Raw genomic sequence first — 19,709 nt, forward strand, 5'->3', positions numbered from 1 at the left:
CTCGGTAGTGATGGATGGCAGAACAAGGAACAATGGTCTCAAGTTGCAGTGGGAGAGGTCCAGGTTGGATATTAGGAAAACTATTTCACTAGGAGAGTGGTGAAGCACTGGAATGGGTTACCTAGGGAAGTAGTGGAGTTTTCATCCCTAGAGATTTTTAAGTCTCGGCTTGACAAAGCCCTGGCTGGGTTGATTTAGTTGGGATTGGTCCTGCTTTGGGCAGGGGGCTGGACTTGATGACTTTCTGAGGTCTCTTCCAGCTCTATGGTTCTATGATTCTATGATCATGTTCCTAATCCTAAACTGGGGTTCCCACACAAGGACAATAATAAAAAAGTAGCATTTTCTAAGGAGGCCAACTCCCATTTCACTTGGAGTTTGATGCTCACCTCTGTGAAGGTAAATCCCACCTAGAAAGAAATTTTATCCAAGAGACAATGGTGGAAACATATTCACTTATATTAGAAATGGAACACATCAAACACAAAAGAACATACTGGGAAGAAAAATTCTGCCCTTAAAGGAAGGGGAAAGGGTGATGTGTGTTTTCCTTTTCTGACTGAACTCTTTCCTTGCTTTCAAATGCCACTTACAGAATTAACAAGACTCCCTCATCCCTCTGTCTTTTGGGACTACTCTTTGCATGTCCTCTATGTGATTATGTCCCATAAGTTTCCCCTCTTTCCTTTTCTAATTGATTAGCATATTTGAAGTGTATAAAAATATCTCAGATGAACTAAATAGGACTCGTGACTGCATTTCAGTAGAGTGAAATGATGTTTATGCCTAGTGTAGGAAGTGCTTTAAATAGCTTAAATGGGGTTATATAAATATGTTGTCTGAAATTATTACCTAGCATCGTGTTTAAAAGAGCAAATTGTAGCTACAGTGAGAGCTGTAACTCTGAATCTCCCCAGTTGATGGGGGGAAGATTCAGTGCATTATTCTAACACTGTTTCGATCATTTTTGTTTAACTTAACACTCTTAAAAGGGTCCAGAGTCAGAGCCCCGAAGAACAGCTTCACACAGAGACTTTGCTATGACAGTGCCTAACACCTAGACACTGTTCCCAAGTAGAATTCACAGCTTGGAGTTACATATCCAGGTGTCCCATGTCCCCAGAGAGAGCCCATAACTAACAGGTTATTTGGGGGAAGGTGTGTGTTTGTTTCTCAGTGACTCCTGTTGAAGCCTTTCCATTGGGTATAACTAATTAAACACTTGTAGGGCCAATTCCATAGCCTGGTGCCCACCCCACTTACCTGACATGGGCAAGTCTAATGAAAGTCTCTGAAGGGGCCATCCCGAGGAAGGCGTGGGACCTGGGGCAACCTTCCCTCCCCTAGGATACTCCCTCACCGTGGGTCCTTCCTCTGCTTCACCCCCACCTTGCCCCACCCCTTTCCCTAAACAAGGGGTGGCCAACCTGTTACAGGCAAAGAGCCAAAATAGTGGTGGACATAGCGCAAAGAGCCAAGGGAAAAAAGTTGTCGAACCCCCCCCCCCCCAGCTGCTGCGGTTGGTCGAGCAAATAATAATAATAATAAAAAAATGCTGCCCCATTAAAAGAAAACTCCAGTTTGGTTTTTTGGCCACATCAGGCTCCTGGCGCCATTTTGCTTCACCACACCGGATGGCTCCTTTGCACCTGGTGAGCACAGGGGCCCTTTGTAGGGGTTCGAGGGCAGCTTCGCGAGCCGTGGGGTACACTTTGTGAGCCACACTTTCTGTGGTGAAGAGCCGCATGTGGCTCTTGAGCTGTGGTTGGCCACCCCTGCCCTAAACCTTGATCCTACCTCACCTTTCCTGCCCCGTTCTGTTCCCTTACTGAAGCCCGCTCATCCAAGCAACATGAACCAGGGGCATTACTGAGGTGCCTGGTGTGTAGCAATAGCAGGGGCCAGCCACCGCTTCCTGCACTCACTGCAGTGGTGGGAACCAGAGTGGTTCAGCAACTTGCTGCACTCCACCCAATTGCTCTCACCCAGCCTGCTGTGCTCCACTTCTTCACAGAGGTGGGAAGCCGAGCACTCGGGGGCTGGGGCCCTCTGCTTCCCACGGCTGCAGTGAAGTCGAGCACAGAGGGTGGAGCAGGGCAGGCTGCCAGGTCGCTCGTGGTCACCAATCAGTAGATCGTGATCTACTGGTAGATCCTGTAGCCTCTAACAGGTTATCCTGACTGATATGGCCAAAAGGCTATCAAGTGCCAGCACTTCAGTTGCCCCCCAGGGCAAAGGTGTTTGCGTCTGAGGTAGATCCTGACTTGCACTTAAATTCAAAAAGTGATCTTGTGCTTAAAAAGCTTGGAGACCGCTGACCTATAGTGTGGTAAAGCATGGACCAGAAAAGTACAAACTGCCCCAAGGTGTATTATGCCTCGACTACTTGAGTAGGCTTGCTTATAGGATTGAGAGTCTTATCCTCTGCATCCCCGCTGACACTGCTAAAAAGTACAGTTGGTGTCAATATCCATTATGGTAAGTGTCTCATTTGGTTGTATGAACTAGAGTTAGATTCCCAAGTTATTACACACGGTAAAAACTTCCAGGGCCAAATTCTGCGTTTTCTTAACTTCATGCACGCCTGCAGATTTCCAATAGGTTCCATAGTAAATCAGTGCAAAATCCAACTTTAAGGGTATATCTATACTCTGATAAAAACCCTAGTGCAGTGAGTCTCAGTGTCAGGACACAGGCCTGTGGGGCTAAAAATTGAAGTGCAGGGTATATCCCCCTTCACCAGGGTGTCAGATGGGGTCAGAATGAGCCCAAATATCTACATCAATTTTATATCCCTCAGCCCCAGTCAGTTAACTTGGCCAGCCGTGGCCCTGCTATGGTCTGTTATTGAAATATAGTCACATCCTGAGTCACTGCTGGCTTAGGCTGACCTAAAGGTTAGAGGATTGCAGTCTTGTTAAAACTCACCAGTCACCCAGACTCCCTTTAGCCTCATATTTAACTATGTTAGGTTGCAGTTAAAGACCAGAAGTGCTTATTAGAAGCTAAAAAGGTGTAAAATATAATCCAGTACTGTCTCCAAACTAGTACTCTGCCAAACACTAACCATACATCTAAAAACCATGTTAGTATTGATCTTGAGTCACTTCACATTAGGACTTCCTCCGTTATCTAGCTAGAGCCTGCCAGTGGGCTAGCAATGCATAGAACGACACAACCAAACAGCAGACCAATGGATTAATGATATCTGAATGACCTCTCTTTAACTTCCCACATATCCCCCTTGATTCCTCATTACCCTCCCTAGAAAAAAATGTACTTAATACGAGTATGTATTTTGTGAACCTCTTGTGCAACTAACAAAACCTCAAAAATAACAATATAACAATAATAATACAGGAGGGCTTTTTTTTTTTTGCTTTTTATAGGAATAATTATTGGCTCCAAATATCTGAAATGGATGAGTGGCTATTTAGACAAGGGAAATTAAGTATGAGAGAGAAAAATTGTAGGGAGTGGTAACTTGCAAAATTTCCCATTTTGCAGATAAGAAATGACCATTTCCTCCTCTGTTTCTTATTATTTTATTAACATAAATTCATACACATATGCACGCATTTTGTGCTGACCATTTGGAGCAAAGGCATAATTAGTACACTATCAATTTGCTCTCCTTCCCCCCTTTTTTGTTTGGTATATTGCTTTTTAAAATAACATGCTGTAACTATTACTTTCATTGCTAACTACGCAAAACTCCATTCTCTGTACTATGAACTCTTTCCAAGAAAATTCCACCTTCCCATGTGTGTTAGAACCTAAATATTTGATGAAATCTACCTATATATAATGTCTTATGTGGTAGTTTTCTAAATACATAGAACAAGTAGGTGTTTGTGTAAGATCTGCCATTTTCAAACATATAATTACTCTTTTTGTATTATTAACTGTATTTTATTTACCAGTTACTATGTTTCCTCACCTTTTTCATTTCTATTACTGAACACTTTTTTCATAGGTTTCATTCCTTTAAAGCAAGCTTTATGGGACATTTTGAGGACCCTGTTTTACCTTTTTTTGGCATTTCAGTAGCACCTATGATCAACTGAGATTGGAACCCCTTCATGCTAGGCACTTTCACGCACATTTAGTAAGACACACTCACTGGCCTGAAGCTTTACCATCTACTGTAACCAACTGAGACGTTTACATTCTGACCTAGTGTTTAGGGCAGCAGTCAAAGGTCCAGGCCATCAGAATCTGAGGCAGACAGGGTCAGATTACCATGAGATCAGTGGCAGGTAACAGGAATAGGTATTGTAAGGGAAGAAGTCGTAACCCAGGAAGTACTCTGCTGCATGGCCAATTTCCTGTTCCTGTGCTTTGTTTCAAATAGAAGCTGGGATCCAACCAATCAAAATTCCTAGTGTTTTGCCAATCAGATCCCAGAACTGGAGTCTTCTGTAAGAGTTCAGCTTCTATTTTGTCAGCTGTTAGCAAGTCACTGGCTGGTAAGTAGAAATGTACTTGACCCTAACGGCCTTGTAGACTAAGGTCTACATGGCCCTGACCGTAACCTCCTCTGACGGCAGCCAGGAGTCCTGTGGCACCTTATAGACTAACTGAAGTACTGGAGCATAAGCTTTCATGGGCAAGGACCCACTTCGTCAGATGCAAGTGGGTCTTTGCCCACGAAAGCTTATGCTCCAACACTTCAGTTAGTCTATAAGGTGCCACGGGACTACTCGCCACTTTTGCAGATTTTGACTAACACGGCTACCTCTCTGATACTCCTCCCAAGGGATGCCCTCAGGATGATTCCTATGGACTGCTTGTGCAAATCTGGGATTGTGCCCATTTCCTGCAGGTTCTTAGCTGCCCTACTATATACCACATCCCTCCCAGTCAGTCAATAAGGGTATGTCTACACTACAGCTCTATTCGAACTAACTTAATTTGAATTAGTTAATTCAAACTAAGCTAATTCGAACTAGTGCATCTAGACCTAAAAACTAGTTTGAAGTAGCATTTTGCTAATTCGAACTAGCATGTCCACATTGAGTGGACCCTGAACCGAGGTTAAGGATGGCTGGAAGCAGTGCTGGCAGGGCATCAGGTTAGGACTTAGAGCGTGGAGCTGCTGTCTCAGGCTAGGGCAGTGCTTAAAGGGACCCTAGGGCTGTGCTTAAAGGGACCTGACCCCCACCCCGGACAGACAGTTCTCAGGGGTTCCCCGCTTGCAAAGCAGTCCTGGCTTGGAGTGCCCTGAGTGCCCACACTCGGCACATCACAGCACTCGGCCATCAGCCCGGCTGCACTTGCTGCAGGCTGCCATCTGGGAAGAGGGAGCAATTGGGGGGCTGCAGGAGAGGTTCCACCCCCAGAAGCTCGCAGAGCCAGCCCAGACCTCTCCATTGGAGGCTCGTACCCCATTCCTCCCTCACCTCCTTCCACTTACCCCTCCCTAGCCCCCCTTCCTGATGTACAAAATAAAGGACAATTGTGTTCAAAAATAGAATCTCTCTTTATTGAACAAAACTGGGGGAGACTGGGAAAAGGAGGTGGGAGAGGGGAAGAGAGAGGGCATGAGAGGAGAGGGCACCTAAAATGATCAGGAGTTTGGAACAGGTCCCATATGAAGAGAGGCTAAAGAGACAGCAACTTTTCAGCTTAGAAAAGAGGAGATGGAGGGGGGATATGATAGAGGTCTATAAAAGCATGAGTGGGGTGGAGAGGGTGCATACAGAAAAGTTCTTCATTAGTTCCCATAATAGAAGGACTAGAGGACACCAAAGGAAAGGAATGGGTAGCAGGCTTCAAACTAATAACAGAAAGTTCTTCTTCACAAAGCAAATAGTCAACCTGTGGAACTCCTTGCTGCAGGAGGCTGTGAAGGCTACAACTAGAACAGAGTTTAAAGAGAAGTGAGATCAATTCATGGAGGTTGGATCCATGGAGTGGTATTAGCCAGAGAGTAGGAGTGGTGTCCCTGCCCGAAGTTTGTGGAAGGCTGGAGAGGGATGGCATGAGACAAATGGCTTGGTCACTGTCTTCGGTCCATCCCCTCCAGGATCCCTAGGGTTGGCCGCTGTCGGCAGACAGGCTACTGGGCTAGATGGACCTTTGGTCTGACCCAGGATGGCCATTGTAATCTCAGGGCTCAGGGTCAGGGGTCTCAGTGGACCACCTTGATTTTCATGCAAACCTGCTCCTAGGTGGCCAGGCTGGCAGCTCTCCTGCCCTAGATGGCCGCTTTCCTGTGCCTAGTGCGGAGGTCGTGGACGAGGTCCACGATGTCTGCACTGGACCAGGCAGGTGCCTGCCTCTTGCGGTTCTGGGCAAGCTCCTGGGAGCTGCCAGCCTGGTCCCGGGAAGAGGGGGAGGGCTGGGGGGCATCGGGTGGCTGGCTCGCGCCGTGCCAGGTGCAGGGTCTGCTGGCTGGGTGCTGGCAGGCTTGCACCTGGCACGGGCACCGTAGCCAGCCCTTGCCCCTTTAAGGGGTCTGGGGCCGGGAGGGGGGCAATAGAGTTTCCCTGGTGTTGGCCAGAGTGGCCACCAGGGAAAGCTGGGGAGGGCTAGCCACCCACTAGTTCGAAATAAGGGGCTACACAACCCCTTAATTTGAACTAGTAAGTTCGAACTAGGCTTAGTCCTCGTAAAATGAGGTTTACCTAGTTCGAACTAAGCGCTCCGCTAGTTCGAATTAAGTTTGAACTAGCGGAGCGCTAGTGTAGCGCCTATCAAAGTTAATTCGAACTAACGTCTGTCAGTTCGAATTAACTTTGTAGTGTAGACATACCCTAAGATACCAGAGCCTGCCACATTTATATTTAGAGGTGAGGATCTCCTGAACCTTGTATTCTTCATAGCTCTGTAGCTATACAGGTAGAGAGGCTGGCTGGGTGGTGTGATGTTGTTGGTTTGGGGATTTGAAAGTGAAATATGAAATAACAGGTGATTCTTGAAAAAATTGGGGTAGTTGGACCCAAGCAACTTTGACCCATAGGGGCACAGTCTGCATTGTTGTATGCAAACTCTGTGTAAGGGAGAAGGTTTCCATATTCCTCTTTTCAAAAGGCATCAGCATATTCTTGGTATTTTAAGGGGAGTTCAGATGTTGTTTCAACAGAAGGTTCTGTCTCTGACCTGAACCTCTTGAGCTTCAGATGCTGAGACTGAATCTATCAATTCCCAGGAGTGCTGCTGATAAAATTCTGATGGAAAACAGACTTTCTATACTTAGCACCAAATGAGCAGACTTTGGAGGGTCAGCCAGGAGATACTTATGAGCCGAATAAGGTGTGGAGAATGGATTACACCTCATTGTAATGTTTCCTTAATCACAGCCACCAGAAAAATTGTTTCTTCAGTTACTGGACCAGAAAACAATCAGGAACTCCCACTAGTGTCTAAGGTCAGGAGTGGCCTTAGGTTGCAGGGGAATCAGATGGATCTGGACTGCATTTATGAAACAGTGAGTTATGCCTGGGTAATGGGACTGGTAGGATGGGAATTTGCAGGTGCGCCCCACGTATGTGCAACTCGACTGCAAGTAGGGAGCTCTGGGGTGCAGCTCAAGATTTGTTCTAATCAAAGCTGCAGTGTGTAGGAGCTCCTCTCCCAAGTTTCTTGGAGATCATATAGGGCCAGGAGAGATGGTGTGACCTGTTTAACCACAGTAGAAGCAGAGATGATGCTGGATTCATTGTTCACTTTTACAGGGGTGAACCCTGGTGGAACCACTTGCATTGGCTTGACAGAGTACATTGAGGGAAAATTCACAGTGCATGCATAGGAGAGTGGGAAGATCCCTGATTTTTCCTCCTTTCACTGCCGTAACAAATTGCCTATATAGATGGAATGAGCCATGAAAAAATAGAGACAACATTGATGGAGCGGTAGATGGTGAGGTTACCAGGAGATCAGAGTCAGGCAATAAGAACAGATAGCACATGTGAAGTCATTTTAAGCATGGGAAAGCCAACTACATGGACTACTTCCTATTCCTGTGCTTGGTTTCAGCTGAAGCTGTGAACCAATCAGAAATCCCAGGGTGTGTCTAGACTACACCGCTCTGTTGACAGAGAGATATATAGATTAGGCACATTGAAATTGCTAATGAAGCAGGGATTTAAATATCCCATGCTTCATAGCCACCAGAAAAATTGGCTGCCGCTTTTTTTCGAAACGGAGCTGTTTCAACTCCCCCCCCCCAGCAGTTTAGACGTGGATCTGTCGAAAATAAACCCTTTTTCGACAGCCTGTAAACGTCATTTTTTGAGGAATACAGGATCTGTCGAAAAAGGGTTTATTTTCAACAGATCCATGTCTAGACTGCCAGAGTTTTTTTTTTCAAAAAAACTTTCAAAAAAAAGCAGTGGCCATGTTTATGCTAATGAAGCATGGGATATTTAAATTCCTGCTGCATTAACAATTTCAACATGCTTGATTTGCATCCCTCTGTCGACAGAGAGATGCAGTCTAGACATAGCCCCAGCTTTCTGCCAAATCCTCTGTCAGAGTTCAGCTTTTGTTTGGCACCTCTTAGCAAATCACCGGTATAGTAGGAAGAGAGCTTGAGACATAAGCCCTTGTATCAGAGGCCTGGGATAAAGTAGGACATGCTTACAGAGTCTGTGAAGAACCGGGCTAATATAGCAGAAATATACATTCCTAAGACGTGCTAAGTAAAGAGTATTCAGGCAAGCACATATCAAGTGGTATCATGATCTCAAGGATGTACAAAAACTGTCCCCAAGGGTTACAGAACAGCCTGACTCCTCCAAAAAGCTGAGATCAGGATGACAGTATGTAATTTGTGTATATTAAGGTATAAATATGTATTTTAGAGGGAGTATCTTGATGAGTCAATTTAGGATCATATGAAAGCAGAAAAGGATTTGAAGTAGAATCTCAGGAAAGGCCATGGCTTCTGTGACTATGCAAATCCCCAGTGGCCCAAATGGGCAGCTAATCTAGTCTATATAGCTGGGCAGTTGAAGGGGCATATAGCTGGTTGTGACTTCCCAATAAATTGAGGTTGTGGACTCTGACACTCCACGAATTTCCCAACTCTTAGGGTTTGTGCAAGAAGGATGAATTCTACCTCCAAAACAGATGAAAAACCATACTTTATATGTACTGTGTTATTGTATATGCAACACATACAGTCCCTTATCCAGAAAGAATGGATTTCTATAAGCATAACTAAACCCACAAAGATGTTGAATATTTTATGAAATTATATTTGAGTTTGGAAGTGATATGCTACGACTATATTGCTGTCTTCCTGCTGAATTCCCAGAACACTCTTAAAAATATGATAATGCTCTGACAAGCCTTTCATGGTTTAGCAATTTCTTTCAAAATAGGAAATAAATTACACCTCTGAAAATCATTCATACATTTGATCAAGTCTGCTCAAAAATTCCTTCCATCAGGACAGGACAGAATTTCTTAAAGCAGTTTCCTGGGTTCAAGTTCTCCTTGTTAATTTAATAAAAGTGTTATGGGTCACAATACTTTTATTATTTGACTGTTTTCAAATACTCATTTCCCTTTTCCCATCACTAGATAAAATCTTCAGTAGCACTCTGTTTTAAAGAGCTCACACTGATAACTCAGCTAACACTATTGTCTCACCTTAAAGCTCTATCACTGTAGTGTCTGAGCTCCTATTCACATGAGCACCAAATCTGAAAGCTTCTCCTTATACCAGTGAAAATCCTATTGACTTCAACTTCTCCTTTCAAGCAACAGAGAAATGGCAGCCCTTAAAACTCACAAATGTAGATTGTCTTGGACAAAGAGAGAAGCAAATTCTAAGGGCACAGGTCCCTAGAGGAAAATGCACTGACAGAAGCACCTTCAATTTTATGGCAATGGTATTGCAGCTGAAGCACCTCTGTTGACCATAACTGTTGTGGTATAGCATACAGGTCTCTTAAGCCTGGTCTATATTACAGTGAAAGGTCAACTTAAAATATGCAACTCCAACTACATTAATTAGATAGCTGGAGCCGACATATCTTAAAATCATGTTTCTGTGCAATCCACACAGTGGGAGGTTGACGGGAGCAAACGCTCTTGTTGGCTTCCCTTACTCTTCGTGAGGTGCAGGAGTATTGGCACTGAAGAGGGTGGCCTCTAAGTTTGAACCCTGGCAGATTGACTGTGGCAGAGTCAATCTTCCACATGGTGTAGACACTCCCTTATATAAAAGCATGCATAGGTCACACACTTGTGGGTTGAGGTGTTACCTATTGTCATTAATGCAAACTAATTCAAAGTAAGTCTAATGAACTTATTTGTTGCATTTCAGATATTCTACTCAGGCTTCTATATTTTTCCTATCATCACACAGTATTGCAGTACCTATAGAAAAATATGTATATTATTTACATCAAATAGCTACACATTTAACTACTTAGTATTTATTATTATTTGTTCAGAGGGCCCCAATCAAGATAAGGGCACTATTGTGTTAGATAGGGTTATGTACAGTAAGATGGTCCCTACCCTGAAGATCTTACAGTCTAAACAGACAACACAAAGAACAGAAAGGTGAAATGAATTGCCCAAAAGTTCACAAGAGGTCAGCTGGAGAGACAAAAATAGAGTCCAGGTCTCCAGAGATTCAGTTTAGTACACAATCCACTAGAATACTATGTTACCAAACAGGATGTAGAATTGACCCTTACCCACTACTGGGACTATTTCACTTCCTCTGAGAGATTATTGCTTACTGTGAGGTGACTGTAAGGTTATTTATTACTGAATGAGAACAGGAATAGTAGATGAACTTGCTGAAGCTGAACAACAGTTGGGAGAACAGAAAATCTATTAGAACCATAAAAAAAATTCCAATTTAAAAAATGAACAAATATCTTTGGCTCTGTGTTTACCTTTTCCAGAGGATAAGAGAGTTTGCAGGCTTAGGTGATTTGTGCCTCTTAACTCAATCTTTATTTTTCTGAGTTTGGGGGATTGGGGTCAGGATTATGCTTGTCTGGAGAGAAACTGAAGGGTGTTATTGTGCGTGTTCAAAGAAAATTGGAATTTGTGTGCCCTTAGCAAAACTCTACATTTGTTGATTGCCATAGCAGTGCTCTTACTTATGGAAAAGCAAAAGGGGGGGAAAAAGAACAGTTACTTATGGTGAGAAGGAGATTATATTTTTCTTTCAGGTGAAGTTAAGCACTAAGCTTGGTATGTGAACTAGATTTAAGCTGCATGTTTACAGCATTATATAGATGTAAAACTGTTAGGCAAAATATATCTCTCGTGTAAATAGGGTCAGTAATATTACATTATAGGTGTATTTGGCTTGTTATTTCTTAAAGTCACTACAAAAGCACCAAGAGATGAAGCTGTGACTAAATTATAGCTTATAACTACAATATGTGCATCACTTTTGGGAAGTACATGTGAATCCCCACAAAACATGTTGAGCCAATCAGTAGATGATGTGACCATAAAACTAAGGAGAAGGGGATGTTTAAATTGCTGGAATTAAAAAGATCATCAGTTTATGAATAAAGCTACCCATGGTCAATTTTTCAACCAAAAATATTTTGTGTTTTTTTCCACATAGAAAAAGGTGTTTAATTGAAAGCATTTTAAAACACAAAATATGAAGAACATTATTCAAAAGTTATAGAAATGGCTATAAAATGGACTTTTGACAGCCATTTCAATGATGTTTATGATTAAAAAATTAAAAACCAACTTAAAAATAAATCAATAAAAAATTAAAAATTAAAAATTGGTTTGTTTCAAACATTTCATATTGAAAAAATTGATTGTTTTCATATTAATAGATTTGAAGATTTTGACAAACTCTATATTTAAGATGTTTTGTCAAATGAATTAACAGAAGCTGTTATTATAATTAAATATAAGACTCGTTTGGGTGATCTTTAGGACCTGACATTGCATTCTTTCCATACTTAAAGTTCTTATGATCACAAAATGGGTGATGAGGCCTGGTTAATAAAAACAAAACAAAAAACAAAACCAAAACCAAAACAAACAGATCTTCACTGAAAATATTTGGAGGTCATTTTTTAAAATTCATTGTTAATATTTTTTATTTCAAACCAAGCCAAGGCCCTAGTCTCTAATAAGAACTTTTAAAGTTTATGCCTGTGCCAAGATTCAAGATCCAGGGATTTTTGCTCTAAAAAAGAGGGGTGAAAGAGTTTTTTTCATGAAATACAAACAACAAACAAACAAAAAAACCTTGTAGGTCCTTTATTTTTAATTCACTTCCTCAAAATTCTAGAACAGCTGAAAGGGTTTGTCTCACATTTTCCACACTAATTCTCTGAGGGTATGTCTACACTACCCCGCTAGTTCGAACTAGCGGGGTAATGTATGCATACCGCACTTGCTAATGAAGCCGGGGATTTGAATTTCCCGGGCTTCATTAGCATAAGCGGGGAGCCGCCATTTTTAAATCCCCGCTGCTTCGAACCCCGTGTAGCGCGGCTACACGGGGCTCGAACTAGGTAGTTCGGACTAGGGTCCTATTCCGAACTACCGTTACTCCTCGTGAAACGAGGTGTACCGGTAGTTCGGAATAGGCACCCTAGTCCGAACTACCTAGTTCGAGCCCCGTGTAGCCGCGCTACACGGGGTTCGAAGCAGCGGGGATTTAAAAATGGCGGCTCCCCGCTTATGCTAATGAAGCCCGGGAAATTCAAATCCCGGGCTTCATTAGCAAGTGCGGTATGCATACATTACCCTCCTAGTTCGAACTAGGAGGGTAGTGTAGACATACCCTAACCCAGGAACATTATAGATCCAAAGTAGAATGTTTGTGACATTTCTTTTTCTGTGAAAAAGAAGGATTATAATAACTTTTTTTCGCCTTTCATTGTAACTCCCATTAACAAAGAATCTTGATCATCAAACATAGTCCTCCATTTGTGCACATTACAAGACAACCATAATGAGACAGGCTTCCTAGAAATGGGGTAGAAGCAGCTTTGCATGGCTGAGGTTAACAGAGGGAGCTGGCTATTGGATTTCATGGTTTGGTTTGATCCAGTTCAATCAGTAATTGCCTCTTGTACTGTTTTCGTTCTCAGATCTCAAAGTCCTTTACTAAGGAAGGTCAGTGTCACGATCTCCATTCTACAGTGGGTGAGAGAGGCACACAAAGTCATGACAGAAGTCAGAAGCAGAGCTTGAAATAGAAATGAGATCTCAGGGCTCCATAGTCACCTGTTAGATGATGAAAATTGATGCCCAAATTGCACAGAGCACACAGCTTAGAAGAGCATATTGGGGGATTCTAAACTTTCAAAGTGAATGGATGTTCAGTTTTGAAGAAATATGAATTCACCTTGGTTATATAGGAAAAACAACCTAAGGTCCCAATCCTGCATTGTACTGTGTTGGGACTCAGGGTACATCTACCTAGTGCATACCTTGAAATAAGCTACACAATTTGAGCTATGCAAATTGCGTTGCTTATTTCAAAATAGTTTATTTCGAAATCTGGCACTGCCTAGACAGCACTTATTTCTAATTAAATCGCTATTCCAAACAATGAGGTTTACAAGACGTCGGAGTAAGAAGCTTGTTATTTCAAATTTATTTCGAAATAATGGGCTTCTTGTATACACAGCACATAACGTTATTTTGGAATAATGGATGTTATTCCAAAATAACTCTGCTCTGAAGATGTACCCTCAGGGTACATCTGCTTGAAGCTTAAGATCTAAGAGGATATTTGACAGAACCATATGAGATCTTGGAAAACAGTCTTAAGAGAGCTGTACTCATGTTATGGAAAATATAACTGTGCATTTCAGCATAACAGATAGGCTGTGTCTACATTGGCATCCCTTTCTGGAAAAGGGATGCTAATGAGACACTTCGGAATTGCAAATCCGCGGGGGATTTAAATATCCCCCGCGGCATTTGCATTTACATGGCTGCCGCTTTTTTCCGGCTCGGGGTTTATGCCGGAGAAAAGTGCCAGTGTAGACGCGATTCTCCGGAAAATAAGCCCTTCTCCAGAAGATCCCTTATTCCTACTTGAAAGGATTTGCAATTCTGAAGTGTCTCATTAGCATCCCTTTTCCAGAAAGGGATGCCAATGTAGACACAGCCCCCGTGTGGCCAAACTCAAAGAAAAACATTTGAAACAAAAGATCACAATGATCTCAAGAACGCAGAAAATGTAATATATTAATCAGATAAAAAAGGTAATGGCACCTAATGATTAACATTAGCTGTCAATAATCCTACTTCTATTCCTATCTTCTCCACTGTATGATCCTGGGCAAGCCATTTTAACTTCTCTTTGAACCAGTTTACTCATGTAAGAAAGTTTAATAAAAGTTCACTTACCACTCTGAAAAGTATGAGATTGAATTAATGAATATTTTCAATATGCTTTGAGATCTTTGGTTGAAAAAACCTGTATATGAGAAGCATTTTAGGGGGATGGGGTGTGTGTGTGTGTGTGGAGGGGGGTAGGGGTAATTTTATGCAAAACAAATAACTGCAACATGGATTTGTAAAAAAAAAATGTTTTCATATATATGTATAAAGCTCAATTAGGAATGAATCCAAGGGCAGCATACTTTGCCTATATTAATGAAAATGCATTAGATTAAAACCCCAAAATTATCTTAAATTCATGTATTAGTTATAATAATTTTGCATTTGACAAAGTTAAAAAAGCATGTCTCTAGCTGATAGTGTGTTAATATCTGTAGCGACAAATCCTTCAACACATAGTATAGCTGCCACTGCCTGGAGAAGAACCTAAGGACAATCTTAGGAGCAATGTTCTGGGTAAGTTATAAAGAAATATTCAGTTTGGAGTTGTTAGACTGAAACCAAGCAAGAAGGTTTGATGTATTGCCAGAAAGCTTTTATCTTCTTTTTTTAAAAAAGCTAATCAAACAAACACAAAAGAGAGCCTGCTGCATACTTGGTTGTTCAGAAGAACATGAAGAGTTGCTTTCCTTTAATTAAGGGATCCCTGTTTACATTTAGTTTAATCCAAAATAACAAATAGTGTATATAGTATTGACATTCACAAAACAGAATTAATCCATTTCAATTAAGGGGTCTTTTGTTTTGTTTCTTAGTTTGGTAAAAAAGTTAGAGAGCTGGAAAGAGTTTGTTACTAATGGATAATAATACTTTGCATTTACATAGCACTTTCCATCTAAAATCCTCAAAGTGTTTAATAAACACTAATGAATAACCAGGAACCACATCCCAGTCAGAAGGTAAATAGCACTTCCATTCACATATGAAAAAACTGGGGCACAGGGAGTTTATGTGAGTTACACATGAAGGCTGTGTCTACATTGGCAAGATTTTGCGCAAAAGCAATTGCTTTTGCGCAAAATCATGCCGCTTGTCTACACTGGCCGCAAGTATTTGCACAAGAACACTGATGTTCTATTGTATGATATCAGTGCTTCTTGTGCAAATACTCTGACGCTCCCTCTCAGGGATAAGTCCAAATACTCTGACGCTCCCGCTCAGGGATAAGTCCTCTTGCACAAGTGTTCTTGCGCAAGAGGCCAGTGTAGACAGGTAACATCAATTTCTTGCACAAGAAAGCCTGATGGCTAAAATGGCCATCGGAGCTCTCTTGTGCAAGAGAGCGTCTACACTGGCACGGAAGCTTTTGCACAAAAGCAAATCTTTTGCGCAAAGGCACATGCCAGTATAGACGTTCTCTTGCGCAAAGACTTTTAATGGAAAACCTTTTCCGTTAAAAGTATTTGCGCAAAATCATGCCAGTGTAGTCGAAATGTGTAACAGAGCTAGCAACATCATCTATTTCCCTTGACTCACCACAAGACCATCCTTCAAGTTGCAGTGGCAGGAGCACAGCATATCCTGAGCACAATGTTCATTGCAGCTTTTGATACTCTGTGTCAGAAATCTTAAACTCAAAAGCCATTTTCATTTTCTTGATTATAAACACAGTGCGTCATTTTTAAAAGCACCTACATTACTTCGGGCTAGACTTTTGAAAAGCCGTTTTGATATATAGGCAGATACCTAGTGGAATAGGAGTTGGGCACCTAGATACTTTTGAAAATCCCACTTGGTGCCTATCTGCACATAAGTATTTTTAGGTATTTCAATGGGTGCCCAAGTCCCACTGAAAATCAAGGGGATTTAGGATTGCAAGTGACAAACACTTATGGGCCGTGTCCAGACTCAGGGGTTTTTTCGGGAAAAGTAGCCTTTTCCCGAAAAAACTTCCCCTGCGTCCAGACTCAAGCCGCGTTCTTTCGAAATTATTTCGAAAGAACGCGGCTTTTCTTTCGATGGCGGTAAACCTCAATTTACGAGGAAGAACGCCTTCTTTCGAAAGTTCCTCTTTCGAAAGAAGGCGTTCTTCAATGTAAAGAGGCCGTCTTCGAAAGAGAGCATCCAGACTCGCTGGGTGCTCTCTTTCGAAAAAGCGGATTTCTCTTTCGAAAGATCCACCTGCAGTCTAGACGCGATCTTTTGAAAGAGGATCTTTCGAAAGATGCTTTTGAAAGAGCCTCTTTCGAAAGAAGCCTGCAGTCTAGACATAGCCTTAGATATATAATACGCAGTACCATGGATGAAAACTAGAGGAGGGGTAATAACTAGGACCCAACCAAACTAATAGTCTATATTGGTCAATTTCATAGTCAGGAGATTTTTGAAATTATAAATTTCATTATTTCCGCTATCATATTTAAACCTGAAAGCTCAGTGTTGTAATTGTACGGGTCCTGACCTAAAAAGGAGTTGTGCAGTTGCAAGGTTATTGTTGGGGGTTGTGGTTCTGCTATCTTTACTTCTGTGTTGCTGTGTAGGCTCTCAGTCAGCATTTACAACGTTCTGGTCACCCAGCACTGAAGACAGCAGTGCAGAAATAGAGATAGCATGGCATAGTATTGCCACTTTTACTTCTGCACTGCTGCTGGTGTAGGCGCTGCCTCCATTCAGCTCTGAAGGCAGTGCAACCGTAAGTGTGGTAATATCACAAAACCCTTAAAAATAACTTTGTGACCACCCTGCAAATCCCTTTTGAGGGACCCCTATTTAAGAAATGCTTGTGTTCCCTATGAGATCAGTATAGTTCAGAGCAAAAAAACCAAACAAACCAAAAACAACAAACAACAACAACAACAACAAAAAGCCACACACACACACACACACACACATTCACACAAGACCAGATTTCACAGAGTGTGGGAGAGCAGATTTCATGGTCTGTGGTATATTTTTCTTGGTCATGAATTTGGTAGGGACTTAGTCACAAAGAAACATAATACATGAGCAGTGAATTGAATATCAAGGAGGTGTGATCTTAGCTAAAATCATGAGTATTAGTTGGTTGATGTCTGCTTCCAGATCATACTCAGGAACAGCTATTAACAATGGATAGGGAAAGAAAAAACACCATGAGATCAAGGATGGCTTCAAATTGAGTTACAGATGCTCGAGGTCTCATGCTGACAATACTAAAACAATACTTTGCATTTCTAAACATTATAGATGGCAATTTCCTAACTCAAAAAGTGTTTCAGCCAACATCGAGGAATTCTTTATTAGACCTTGTCCTAACACATAAACAACTACATCCATAAACTAAAAATTAATGATAGCTTAGGGCTTGTGTGTGTTACCCTAATACAAATATATCATGTGATATTATTTCAATGTTTCTGTTATGTTCATTTAAAAAATATAGACACGAGCCTCATCTTGTTTTGTTTTAAACATTGTATAGTATTCAGTGCTTAGGGTTGTTGTGAATGGCTTGATAAACAGTTCTATAAATTAAGAGTAATTTTGTTTTTTTCCCAATAAAAATGTGTGAGCCCTTTTAGAGTATGTCTACACAGCGGTGTTATTTCGGAATAACTGACAGTTCACATCTACACAGCAAACTTTTATTTTGAAATAATGTTGAGCTGGAGGACTTCTTACTCTGACTCATGGTAATCCTCATTTCACGAGGAATAAGGGAAGTCAAAGGAAGAGTGTTCTTCCTTCAATTTACTGCTGAGTAGATAACGCCAAAAGCCGAATTAAGCTCTTTTGACTTAAGCTATGCAATTGAAGTAGCTGAAGTTGTGTCGCTTAATTCAACTTTAACCCTGCTGTGTAGACATATTTTTACACACCTTAGTTGAATATTTTCTTGATATTTCTCTTAGTGATATTTTCATTCTGTCTTCATATGTTTGAAATATGAACTACATAATGTTTTATAGTTGTAATATGTAGTTATTAACTAGCCTTTTCTTAGAAAAAAATCCCTGAACCTTTTTATTCTCCAAGAGCAGGGCTGGATCTATTATAACTCTATTAAAAGAAAATTATCTACAATTCCTGTTCTTGGACTACATTACTTACAATTGCCCCTCACCCACTGTCTTCCTCATGCAAAGTTAGCCATGCCATTTTGTTCCAATCTTGTCTTTATATAAAAATAAATGGAAAGCTGAAGGTATTACAGTGTCTCAGCTAAACAGGGACCTCCTCTTCCTCATGCCCGTTGGACAGTTTTATTTTTCTTCTTGTTTGTGAGAGATGCTTTCCTTCTGGGGAAAGGAAATGCTGGGTCTGACCTATTTGGGTTACTATTAAAGTAATGCTGGGGGAAAAAAAAGAGCAGATGCCGCTTCTTAATCATGGGAGAGAAACATGCTCCAGTTTCAGTATCGGTATGAAGTATGAAGGTATATGAATGCTGAATGTAACACTTTCCATGGCCTTTCTCTTGCCAGCCATTTCTAGTTGCTGAACTCCTGCAATTGCATGGAGACCTATTGGCTTCTGTGAAGTTCTGGGCAAGCGTAAGGGTCTGCTTGTATAAAACAACTCACAGGATCAGATGTGGGTGTTTAACAATTGACATTGATTCTCAGTTCACCTCAGGAAGAAAATATAAGGAAAGCTAATGAGCACAGCAGCTTGTGTTTCACTGCAGAGTCCGCAGCAGAATGTGTAGCATGCCTGGAATGCACTTACAAAAGTCCTTTTAGAAAAGTCACAATCTCTCTGGGCCTGATTGTCATTTACATTAGAGTCCCTTCACATCACTGGCAGAGTAAAGGAGCCTTAACATGTACATACATTTAATTTATGCTCACCTGAAAGCTGTGTTACCTTGATAGAATGGTCTGAAGACACCATCAGAGACAGGAAAATTAGGCCTAGAAAAATTTCTGAAGCTCACACAGTGAATCTGCAACGGACATACTGAAACCAGATTTCCTAAATCCCAGCTCTGACCACAAAACAATTTACAAAAAGAAATATCTGAGCTGGTCAAACTATTAATTTCATATAATATTCATTATAAATATAGCCCCCTTTTCTGGTCAGCCTATCATTCATGGAAATTCAATTTCTGTGAATATAATAATTTGTCAGCATTTGCAATAGTAGTTTTGGTGAAGATGCTTTAGTCTATGATTTTGTGAATTGTACTCTTCAGCTATTGCTTATTCATGTTGTTAGCCAAATAAATTCAAGTGATATTACTTCTTGTCCCCCTCTTGGATGAGTGAAACTTTGTATACACAAAAATAATAAGTGGAACTGTTCAGATAACAGAGCCTGTTTTGCCCTGAAAATATCTACTTTTCTGTGAAATTTCAGCTGAAAACTGATAAATTGTGTTTGTAAACCAAAATACTTGTATTCAATTTGTTCCTAGGGTACATCAATGAGGAGAGGGATGAGAGGGGATTTCATCCCATCTTTAGGCCTAACTA

The sequence above is a fragment of the Pelodiscus sinensis genome, chromosome 3, assembly GCF_052426305.1.
Source record: "Pelodiscus sinensis isolate ZL-2025 chromosome 3, ASM5242630v1, whole genome shotgun sequence".
In the NCBI taxonomy this organism is placed as follows: Eukaryota; Metazoa; Chordata; order Testudines; family Trionychidae; genus Pelodiscus; species Pelodiscus sinensis.